We start from the raw sequence: 11,896 nt of genomic DNA on the forward strand, positions 1-11,896 counted from the left end.
GTCTCATGACTGATGAGGCCTATCTGCATGAGTATCATTGTACCTAGATTCCTCAGCTTGAATTTTGCTACTGTTAAAAAATATTTATATCTTTATTTGTCACCTATCAGAGATTAAATCTGAATATAAAGCCTAAGGAAGATGATAAAGCAAGAATTCAGCTTTTCTGGATATAAAGTAAACAAAATTCAGCATAGGGTAACTCACTGGTTTGAAGTCAACCAATTTCTCCAAATCATTCTAAGCATTTCCTTACAATGTGTATTTTTCTCAAGAAGGGAATGGGTAATGTGAGAAGAGGACTAACCAAGCATTGTCTTCAAATATACATAATTTGGATTACCCTCTACATTTGGATATAAGCATTTCTGATAAAAACTGAATAATTGATTATCAGGTCAGGTATAATATATCCTAGTTTCATATACCAAACTACATTCAGAAAATGGTATATACCAATTAACTAAAGAATGTCTTGGCAGAAAAATGGCATTTCTATATTATGTGATGCCCAATTCTTAGGTATTTCATTATGCCTCCATTTAATGAATGTGATTGTTTAAATGATTCATGAAGTATTAATTAAAATTGATCAGTGTCTTATAATATAATTGTGTATAATTATATCCTAGAATCATTCAAGAACGACCCATTCAAATATGACATACATCACATTCCACTGGTATTCATACGGATACGAATGAGTTATTTAGGATCTTCTCCCATTTGGAGATGGCAGGACCAGGATTCGAACTATAGGCTCCATCTCCCACCACTTAAACCTGAGGATAGGGAACTCACCTGTCTGTCCAAGAACATCAGCAAGACCAGTGATTAGGCAGTCACCAGTGGCTCTCAGCAGTCCTCCTTGATACTTACAAGGCTGTGATAGGAGGATCATAGTCAAAGTCACCCTAGGCAGGAAAGTCCTTGAGACTCCTTTCCACCTTCAGTGCCAGCAAAGCCAGAAGTAGAGCCATATGGCTACAGTGGCAGAGGGCTAGCCTTAAGCAAAAGCAGCTCATGGACTGTGCCCAGATCCTGAATTCAGGTTCAGGACTGGCAACAAACAGACATACAAAACAATATGTGCAGCCATCCAGCTAAAACAGGTCACCCTCTTGTCCCCAATTGGATTGGACAAAGTTCCCTTGGAAAGGGGCTGGGGGAGCCGCTGTCATCTTGAATCCATCCATGCTGCCTGCATCACAGGATTCTGGCCACAAGAATGGTAGCCACACCCACATTCCATGATGCTCAGCACCAGGATTCCCTTTGGTGTTTGACACTACCACCAGCAGTTGAGGAAGGTAGAGGTGGCTGAGTGGTGAGCAGGAGACTCGAGGAGACTTTGGAGGAGAATAGAAAATTGACATCCTAATCAGTGAGTGGGAGAATAGAGGATTTCCCAGAGCCTGGGAACATGGCCAGCCCATCTTTCCCATCCCAGTGGTCAGATGTCTGAAACAACAGGACTCCATGAAAGAGCTACAGGCAAGAAACTACTTCCAGAGCAGCAGCAAAGGAATCCTCCCATCAGACCTGCAACATTCGAGAAAAAAAAGAACACAGAAAAGGGAGGGATCCCCAAGACAAACACCACTGGGGAGCGTGATTCAACAGAGGGTCTGGCCAAAGGTGATGCAGACCGTGGGCCTCCCCTGCCTTTGGACACAGGCACAGCCACCAGGGGCCATAGTTTCAAGGGTCCTGATACCATCAAGGATCTGCAGATGTGCTAGTGACACGTGGTGCTCACCCTGGACTGCAGCAAAAGAAGAAACCAGGCACTCAGTGCCAAGATTCCACCACTGAAGCAGGAGAAGACAGACCTGCAGGATCGACTAGAGAAAGAAAGGGAGAAGATAGCCCAGTTATATAAAGCACCACAAACAGAGCTAGAGATCCACAAGTCACCCATACAGAGGTTGGTTTCACCAGAAAGAGATTTACAATCTGCACCAGCCCAAGTGAAGCAGGTGGCCAATGATAGATAATGGGAGCACGAAGCTCTTACCAGCCACCTGCAGGCTGCAGAGTGGTGTGTAGCAGAGCTGCATATGGTGGCTTCTACGGACACTGCTGCACAGAAGGAGACTGAAATGTTCTTTGAACGGCTGAATGATGTGACCCTTCAGCTTGAGGAAAAGACCAGAAGTTTCGATGACCTGCAGCAAGTGAACACAGAGTTGCAGGAGAAGCTGGAAGTGCTCTGGACAGAGAACAGCACCAGAAGAACAGAATCTGCAAGTTCCAACTAGTGCTGGTGGCGCATGAGTTACTGAAGAGACTACTGGACAACCTGAGCTGGATGGTGACCTCAGCAATTCTTGTGAGAGACACGTTCACAGAGGACCTGAGCATTGAGAGGTCCGCATGGAAAGAGGCGATTCAGTGGCTGAACGAGCAGGTGAACCAAATGATAGAGGAGGAGAGGACGAGGCAGGTGCTGGATAATGAGCTGGGGGAACTGAGAACGAAGCTGACAGAGCCATGGCCCCCCGCAGGACCATCTCAGGTGGAGCTGCATTTCCAGGCCTAGGCCTACGGCACACAGATGGAGTTGAAAAAACTGGAGCAACAACTTCACATCCAAGTCCAGGAAAACCAGAAGCTCTGTCTCCAGAACACAGAGCAGCAGGAGCAACTGCAGAGACTGGAGGATAAGGCCAAGGATCTGCAGGAGATACCCTAGACCCCACAAGGTGCATGTGTTTGTGTGTGACCCATAGGCAGAGGAAGAGCTGGCCCTGCTGTGGAACACTCTCCACAAGGCGAGCGGTGAGAAGGAGGTGCTCACCAGCATCCTGGACTCAGAGCAACAGGTGAAGAAAGAACTGTGGGAAACCTAGACCATTCAGAGGAGAAGATAGAGGAATGGAAAGAGGTGGCTGAGAGAGGGAGAGAGAAAGAGAGAGAGAGAGAGAGAGAGAGAGAGAGAGAGAGAGAGAGAGAGAGAGGGAGAAAGAGGGAGAGAGAGAGAGAGAGAGAGAGAGACAGGGCCAAGCATCATGGGAGCTGCAGGAGCAGCAGGAGCAGTCCCTGGCCCAGCTGCAGGTGCTCAGAGACACCTGTGAGCAGCACATTGCCTCCAATGAGCGGCTGAACTCTGAGAAGGAGGCCCTGAAGCAGCACCTGCAGAGGCAGACCCAGCTACTGGAGCTGCTGAAGCAAGTGTAGGGCCCGAACAACTGGGGGGGGCCAGGTGGTGCCCCCAAAGTGGCGGTACACTCTCAAGTGCCTGGAAGTGACCAGACCATAGGAGGAGCGCCTCCAAGTCCAGCTGAGCTTCCTGGCTTTCCCTGGGGAAGTGGAAAGTGTGAGTCCTGGGGAAGAAAAGGAGAGGAGGTTACTCCCCCCGACATGACCATCCCAGAGGATTGAGACATGCCCCAGACCTAGAGGGACATGGATCTGCGAGCCCTCTCAGAGGCTGAGATCCACAGGGGAAATCTTCTGCTGCAGGGGCAGCGGCCTTACTGCAGGTGTCCAGCCCACCTGCAGCTCAGTGCCAGACAGAGCTGGAGCCACAGGCCCCCTGCACTGTGAGCTGCCATCACAGCTGGCGTGGGGATGGCAAGTGGGACACGTGCATCCGAGAAGAAAATCTGCTTCATCCAGGACCTGTCTGATGAGGTGGACTTCCAGAGTCCAGTGGATGAGCTCCACCATCAATGTAGCCAGCTGTCGGCACACATCCGCACCATCGAGGAGTCCTTCATGGCATGTAAAGAGCAGATGTTTGTCCTGGATGAGCTGTGTCAGGAGAAAGCCGAGTATGTGTGCTGGCTCTCCCAGGAGAAGATGGAGAAGAAGAGAGAGCTGCAGGAACTGCTGTGGGTCCTCGCAGGGGAAGGCACGGACAGCGGCTCCAGGAGCAAGCACAGGCTGAGCTCCTGCCCCTACCACCACTGCTTCAGATGCCTCAGGCTCTGGGGTGGGTGAAATGAGGGAGGAGCAGAAAGGTTTTGAAGAATTGCAACTTCAATCAGCTTGGAAACTGCCAGAGGAGAGGTCGGGGTTCCAACCCCATAGATGACTCCCCCATGGAGCACATCCTGTGGCAGATGCCTCACATCCAGAGCCGCCTACAGCTTGAGGTCTCAGGCAAGGAGCACTCCTTCCCTTTCTTCTGTAGACTGATGTGGATGATAACTCTATGTGACATGCTGACTCTCAAAAGCCTCGGCAGCCACCAGAATTAGGTGGCAGGTGGCCTTCTCTCAGGCCTCCATCTGCCACAAGATGGGGGTAAACTATGGGCCAAGTAGGGCAGAGGCTGCCAGGAAGCGGTCCAAATTCAAGGGACATCTAATGGCCCATTGGTGGCCAGAGAAGAGGCCCATGTTATGCTTATCACAAAGAATAAATTGTTTTCAAAGGGAAGAAAAGCCTCCAACAAAGATTTGTTCTTCCAGTCCTGGGGCTTGAGCTCAGGGCCTAGCCACTGTCCCTGATCTCTTTTGGTCAAGGCTGGCACTCTACCAGTGAACCCCACCTCCCCTTCCAGCTTTTTCTATATGGAATTGAACTCAGGGTGTCAGTCATGCTAGGCGACCATCTAGCAGTGAGCCACATTCTCAGTTAGGATAATTCCTCCCCCCCCCCTCCCAAACCCATATGGCCATTCCTCAGATAAATAGGAAGTAGGGGCTAGGATGAATATGAAGCACAGTCTGGTTCACACAGAAATACTCCCCTGCCCCCTCTTGGACACACTTAGTTGAAGTTTCTCTTCTACCATTGAGGGATGAGAGAGGGACGGGGGAGTCTCGAGAGAGGAGTACCAAGAACAGTGGCCCCCTGACACCACAGTCTACCTCACACAAGTGAACCTCTAGATTCCAAACTTAACTGACTCAATGTGGATTCTACACTTTCTCATCACCTCTTCAATGCTCAGGATGAATAAATGTAGGCCCTGGCCTCAGCCCACACACAGGGTAGAAGCTCCTAGTCCCAGACCAACTTCCATCTCTGACTGCTCTGAGTTAGGCCAGACTCACACTCACCATAATGTTGGTGGCCATGACCTCATGTATGGATTCCAAGAAGATGCTCTGTAGCAAAGAGCAGAAGCAACAGAGCGAGCAGGACAGAAGGATGTGGTGGGGATGATTGTTCTGAGATCTTCCTCCTTGGAGCCCTCCTGTAAAGCCAGAGTCATGCTAACCAAAGCATGGCCAAGGCCAGAGTGTGAGATGAGATAGAGTAACACAGGACTAAAGGAGGTACTGCTTTGTCTTGGAGCACTTGAAAATTCCAATTATATTTGACCCATATCAATCCCAAAGCCAACATGCAATGCCTCTCCTTGTTGTTGTTGGTTGTGAGCACTGTCCCTGAGCTATTTGTCTCAAGGCTGGAACTCTGCCAATTGAGCCACAGCGACACTTCTTTTTTTCTGATAATTAATCGAGGATAAGAGTCTCACACACCTTCCTGTCCAGGCTCGCTTGGCACCATAATCCTCCAGATCTCAGCTTCCTGAGTATCTAGGATGACAGGTATGAGCCACGAGTGCCCAGCATGTGATGCCTTTTGAAGGAATCTTGGCGAGTCTGTATAAGGAGCCCCAAAGGGCCTGGATAGACGACAACCCAATCAAGTAGCTGGGATGGGGAAGGCTGACCTTCTAGCCATACTGTTTCCCAAAATTAAAGATGCCAGGTGGTTTTGTATGCATCCAACACCTAGGTCAACCCCCGTGAGGCTTAGTGGGGAAAACGTGGAGAATACCCAAAGATTGCACTGTAGAAATCTCTGATTTTGCATGCATGTGGTGTGTGTGAGTGTGTGTGTGTGTGTGTGTTTGTGTGTGTGTGTGTGTGTGTGTGTGTGTGTGTTTGTGTGTGTGTGTGAACTCAGGGCCTAGGCTCTATCCCTGAGTTTTCTTGCTCAATCTGGTGTTCTGCCACTTGAGCCACAACCCCACTTGATTTTTGATGGTTAATTTTATATAAGAGCCTCAAGGATTTTCCTGTCCAGGATGGCTTCATAGCACGACGGGGGCCCCAGGGCAGTAAGAGTAAACATAACTCACAGGTACAATCCCTATGGTGGGTGACTCCTGCCTCCTCGTGGCCAGACGCGGGACATGCAGCCCCGTGTCATCGTCCTCTAGAATTCAATTGGGGGAAGTGACCAGGGCCAAGCTGACTTTTGCTCACCCTGAGTGCTGATGCCAGAGCAGGTATGTTCCACCCTAGGCCAAGAGAGCTCCAGGAGGCCCGGCTCCCAAAGGCACAAGGAAGGGAGAGGTCAGCTCCAGGCTGAGCTAAGAACCTTTTCTCACGGATACCCCAAGTTGGCCTTCCTAATCACCGTAAGAACTGTCAAAGAATAAACAAAAAAAAATTGTAGCTGTGCCTACAAGTGCTAGAGCTCTAGCATTGAACCGAAGAGCTCAGGGACAGGACCCCCAAGCTTTTAGTTCAAGACCCTCAGCTGACCCTCCCCCAGTTTAGCTAAATATGAACTAGTAGGATTTGTCAAGTGTTTCTGAAGAATGGTGATACTGAAGAAAGCATCCTAATTCTAATGAAAGCTGAACTTGTGACATACAGTTATGTGCTGAGTCCTTCACAAGGTCTGTTTGCTGGGTCCTTCCGACATGGGGGTTTTGTGTGAGTCCTCAAAAAGTCCTGTTTGCTGAGTCATCCCAAAGTGTGCTATGTGCTGAATCCCTGAGAAGAGTGGGCCCTGGTGGTTTTCTCAAAGGGTGCTGTGCGCTGTGTCCATTACATAGCTACTGTATGCTGAGTCCTTCAAAAGATGCAGTGTACTAATTCATCCCAAAGGGTACTGCTGTGTGCTGAGCCCTTGAGAAGAGATGGATAAGGTGAATTTTTCAAGTGCTCTGTGCCGAGTCCTTTACACAGGGTGCTCTGTACTGTCCTTCAAATGGTGCTATGTGCTGAGTCCTTCCACAGGGTAGTATGTGCTGAGTCCTTCAAAATTGTGCTATGTGCTGAGTTTTTTGAAGGGTGCTGTGTACTATTTTACACAGTGTGCTACATACTCAGCCCTTCAAAGGGGGCTGTGTGTGATCTCAACACAGGGTGCTATGCACTGAGTCCCTGGAAAAGAATGGTAGCGTTGAGTTTTTCAAAGCATGCCATGCACTTAGTCCATTACCTTGTGGGCTATGGACTCCCTCCTTCAAAGGATGCTGTTTGCTGAGTACTCTACACAGGGTACTTACTATATGCTAAGTCCTTCAAAGGGAGCTGTGTGCTGAGTCCTTTACACAGGGTGCTTTGTGCTGTTTTTTGAAGTGTACTGTGTGCTGACTCATCTAAAAGGGTACTATGTTCTGAGTCATTGAGAGGTAGTTATCCCCAATAATTACACACATGCAAACACACGCAAACAAACATACACACACAAACATAACCACTAACAAACATACATACACAAACATACACACAAGGGTCACCGTGCACCACCTTTTTGGTGTGTGGATTGGAGGGGCATGGAAGAGAGTCTCCTCCAGCCGTGGCTCTAAGGGGAGATTTGATACCCTGGGCAGGTACTGGGGTTGAGAGGGAGTGATGAGCTGAGGTGAGGCTATAATTTCCATGGCCTGGAAGCCTTTGGTCCCAGTCAGGGCTTGGCTTGCAGCCAGGGGTGAGGGCCAGGCCTGAGGGGAAGAGGGGGAGGGGGCACGAGGAGGAGGGAGCCGGGCCCAAGGCACACTCCCATGGCAGCAGTGGCCAAGGGCATGGCTCAGGGTAGGGCAACAGGGTGGGTGAAAGACCCCAGACTCCTGGGATATTTTCTTCAACGGGAGGGCGCCCCAGAAACCAAGACTCCAAACCAGTAGATGCAATAAGCAAAAAGAGTTTATTCAGCATTTGCGCAAACGGTCTCTCTGCCTCGGCACAGGAGAGAGCCCGGAGGAGCAGTTACAGGCATCTGGGCTCCAAGACTCTTTACTCAATTCCTTATTTCCAGAAGAGAGGGGGGTTTGTGCTAGGGCGAGCAAGTTTACAAAAGCAAAATCAGCAGTGAGCAATTGTAAAATGTATCTCTAATTTTTAATCTTTCATTCCCTCCTTTTTCTTTGGGCTAACTTTAATCTTAAAATTTAGGGTGTCTCTATATTATCTTGTGGGGTGTCAGTTGTTCTCAATGCTTGATATTTGGATCTCAGAACCAATAAATGGACTGCGCTGATCTTTTTCTTTTACAAAAGACACCAGTCTGTTGAGTATACAAGGTCCGATTGTAACAAAATTAACAGTACCAGGGCCACTTACATTTTTTTTCCCACCAGTCCTGACTCCGTGTATCACAGTTAACTTAATTTTATACTAGCTTTACTTGTAATCTCCAATTTTAAGACATACTCATACCATCTGCTACGTACTTAAACTTTCTGAGGTTTGTCTTAAAGACAATTCTTACTTTTCAAATTTCCCCAATTCCTTTTCCAAGGCTTTCTTTACTACCCTCTTTTTTTAAAATTCCTTGAGCATCTTTGTGGCTGGAGTTTAAAACTGCCCAATTTTTCCTTTGGCTTGTGGAACCTTTATCTTAGAACAGCCTTAAGGCACCACTGTGATGCAGAAGCTTGCTAGATTTTAAGGCTAAGAATATTACCTCCATTGATAACACACTCAGGTTATTACCATACCAGAGCCAAACTAGGCTGTGACCATGGAGAGGATTTCTAGTCACTATGCACTGAAGTACCTAAGGCAAGCAAGCCAGCGATAACCTTGTCCCCAATATCCACTCTGGGAAGAGAGGGTTTCTGGATATCACCCAAAAGAATGTCCCACAAGATCTTAGATTTAGCAGCAGTCAACCAGGAAGCAGACTCAGGTGATGGAATCAGGCAGGAGTTCCTCCAGGTGGCTTTCAGGCCGTAGTTGAATGCAGCAGCAGCAGCAGCAGCAGCAGGGTTTCTCAGTGGCTCCAAGGGACTGTCACACCTCATGCTGGGCTATAAATTCCTACACAGACTGGTTAAGGATACATTGCATAGGCTTGGCAGGCTTTGATCCTGCTGGTTTTTAAGATCTTTAAACAATAGCCCAGGACAATTTACCAAAATCACAACTTTTTACTAACCAGATATTTTGTAAATAGACACAGAAGGCTCAGAAGGCTTAGTCTTGTAGCCATCTCTGACAGATGCAGTCTCCACACCTTGAACACCTACAACAGTTAACACTATTCTTTATGCCTTTTTTAAAATTATTTTATCTATTTTGCCTCATTTCTCCAAAACTGACTCTGGACCCTTGATCTTAAATTGGGGGTAGAAGGGCGAAAGTCCATCTTCTGTAACTTTTTCAAGCTGACTTCAGGGACGTTAATCCTACCTAGCAAGGAACCTATAACCTTAGCCTATTTTACAAAGAGGCCATCAGGGTTAGATGTCATTAAGAACAATATTTAACTTTTGACAACTGCACAGACCTTTTCTCCGGCTACAGCAGTATAGCTTGTTTTTCACTCTGGTTTGCAAAAGCATCTTCCTAGATGGCTTAGGAATGTGATCTCTAATGATCCCAAAATTGCCTGAGACAGATATCAATAGAAACACATTCTCTGTATTTTTCCTGAGCAGGTGAAATTCATGTAACTAGTGTCAGCTCAATTAGAGCTGCCAATTAGAGCTTTTGGCACATAAAGGGGTTGAGATTTAAACTATCCCCCACGTTTTATAACATTAGCTTTTTACTATCACAGAGGACTGGCAAGTTCCTGTCCCTCACAAGGTAGATAGTCATGGACATTAGGCATGCTTACAAACTCTTTTTATGACCTCCCGGCTCTGACCAGTTTTGAAGGGCCATACACAAATGACTCTAGAATCTGACATTTCTGCCATCCAAGCAGTGGCTTACTGCCTCTGGATGCTCCTCCATTGCTTTTGTCCCAGGAATGTCTTCTTCACATTGGGATAAATGCCTCATTGGCATTTCCCTTTAGCTGGTTGCTGGACTTGAACTCAGGGCCTGAGCACTGTCCCTCAGCTCTATAGCTCAAGGCTAGCACTCTGCCACTTTGAGTCCCAGACTCAGGGCTTGAATGCTGTCCCCTAACTCTTCAGTCCAGGGCTAGTACTCTGCCACTGTGAGTCTCGAGCTTGGGGCTTGAGTACTGTCCCCTGACTCTTTAGTCCAGGGCTAGTACCCTGCTGGCTGAATAGAGGTGACAATCTCACAGGGACCTTTTTGTGCCCGGGCTGGCTTTGAACCAGTTCCAGATCAATGAATCTTATAAAAGGCCATTTTACTCCAATTAAAAGCAACAAGGTGGTCAACATTGAAGTAGCTTTTAAGCATGCTCTTACCTGAAACTTATTAAAGTTACATCTGACAAACTTGTAAGAATCCTCTGTGCTTTGCTCTGGGCTTGCTGGAAACTTAAGAAACAAGCTATAAGAGCAAACTGGAATAGCAATTATTTTGGTAATCCTAATTTTTCCTCTGTGCACAATGAAGCCAATGTTAAAAACAACTTTACTTTTAAATTTTATATCCAAAAATCCATTCCCTATTTTTTTAGTCTCCTATTAATCTTTTTTTTAATATTGTATACTTTAGTTTTTATTTTCATTTTGAAAAGATCCCTTGAAATCTTGAGGCCAAGTGTCACTCATTGCCTCTTGACTGCTTGTTTTAAAACAGACACACAAATAACAATCATCATAACTGAATCAAAAAGCTAGACTTAGCATCTTTATGACTTTTAAAAACATCTTAATTGTAAAACATTAAAAACAAGTCACATTATACAAATAACCTTTTAACTCTCTTTTTAAGGCCTTTCTAATTTTAATGTTAACACATCCAAGGGGAAGTTTTAGCAATACTAATCAGATCATCACATCACTCATTTTAACCATCATGTTTTCAGTGTCTGTCTGCAGGGAAAAGAGAGAACAAAGATGGGCCACTCAGCCCCTTCTATGGAATGGGCACACACCCAATCCGACTCTAGGGTTAGATGAACTGCATTTGTGCCAGCTTGCCCTCTTTCACCATGCATGGATTCCTCCTAGGGCCTGTCCCACCATGCATGACCAGCTGAACTGCACTTCGACTTGTTCACCCCTTACCCCTAAAGATAGGTCTTCTTTTGGCTTCTAAGTTTTTCTCCATCTCTTCTCTTGGTTCTTGAATGAAATACACAGTTTTAAGCAAAACAGGTACTGTCTTTGACAGTGTTAAACTAACCTTTACATTTAAATTTCTAATATTTATCCCCAAATTTTAACCAAGGGAACTAAATCCCAAACTGCCAATGCATTTTTGCTAAGCCAGATAACTTGATTACAGTATAAACAGTCTTATGCATTTTAAAATACCAGATTTTGTAATTTGCAAGTTAAAAAATCTTTAAAAAGCCATTTAAAACAATGTGAAGATTCTTTAAAATTTTTGGTAATGTCCAAACCTCATAACTTTTTGAATTTTTAAATTAAAACTCACCCAATTGTTACAGCATGCTGACAATTCTTATCTTTGAACACGTTCACAGACACACACAAAACACTCACACAGATCTTAAAGCACGCAAAAATCAAAATCAGTCGTACGTACACCTTCTAAAGTTTTTAAACAAAAATTTAAGATAGTGTTTTTTATAAACTAGGTACCTATGTTGGGCTTTATTTTCCCAGAGCTTGCTTATCTAGCAAGGCAAGTCACTAATTAGCCTTTTGAATCCTTTCTGTTGGAGGAGGGCTGGGGGAGGGGGTCACCTAAAACTAAACTGGCCAGAATTTTTTTAATCCAATTTTAGACAAGAGCACTTTACAAATTGTTACATTGTCAGGACTAGCTGAAAAAGTCCAAACCAGGCACACAGCCTTTTACACCCTCCCTGCTGGCAGCCTGCACAAGGAGAAAATGCAGCCTGAGGCTTGAAGGGAACC

This window comes from Dipodomys spectabilis, unplaced genomic scaffold, assembly GCF_019054845.1.
Source record: "Dipodomys spectabilis isolate Male_0828 unplaced genomic scaffold, ASM1905484v1 ptg000142l, whole genome shotgun sequence".
Classification (NCBI taxonomy): Eukaryota; Metazoa; Chordata; class Mammalia; order Rodentia; family Heteromyidae; genus Dipodomys; species Dipodomys spectabilis.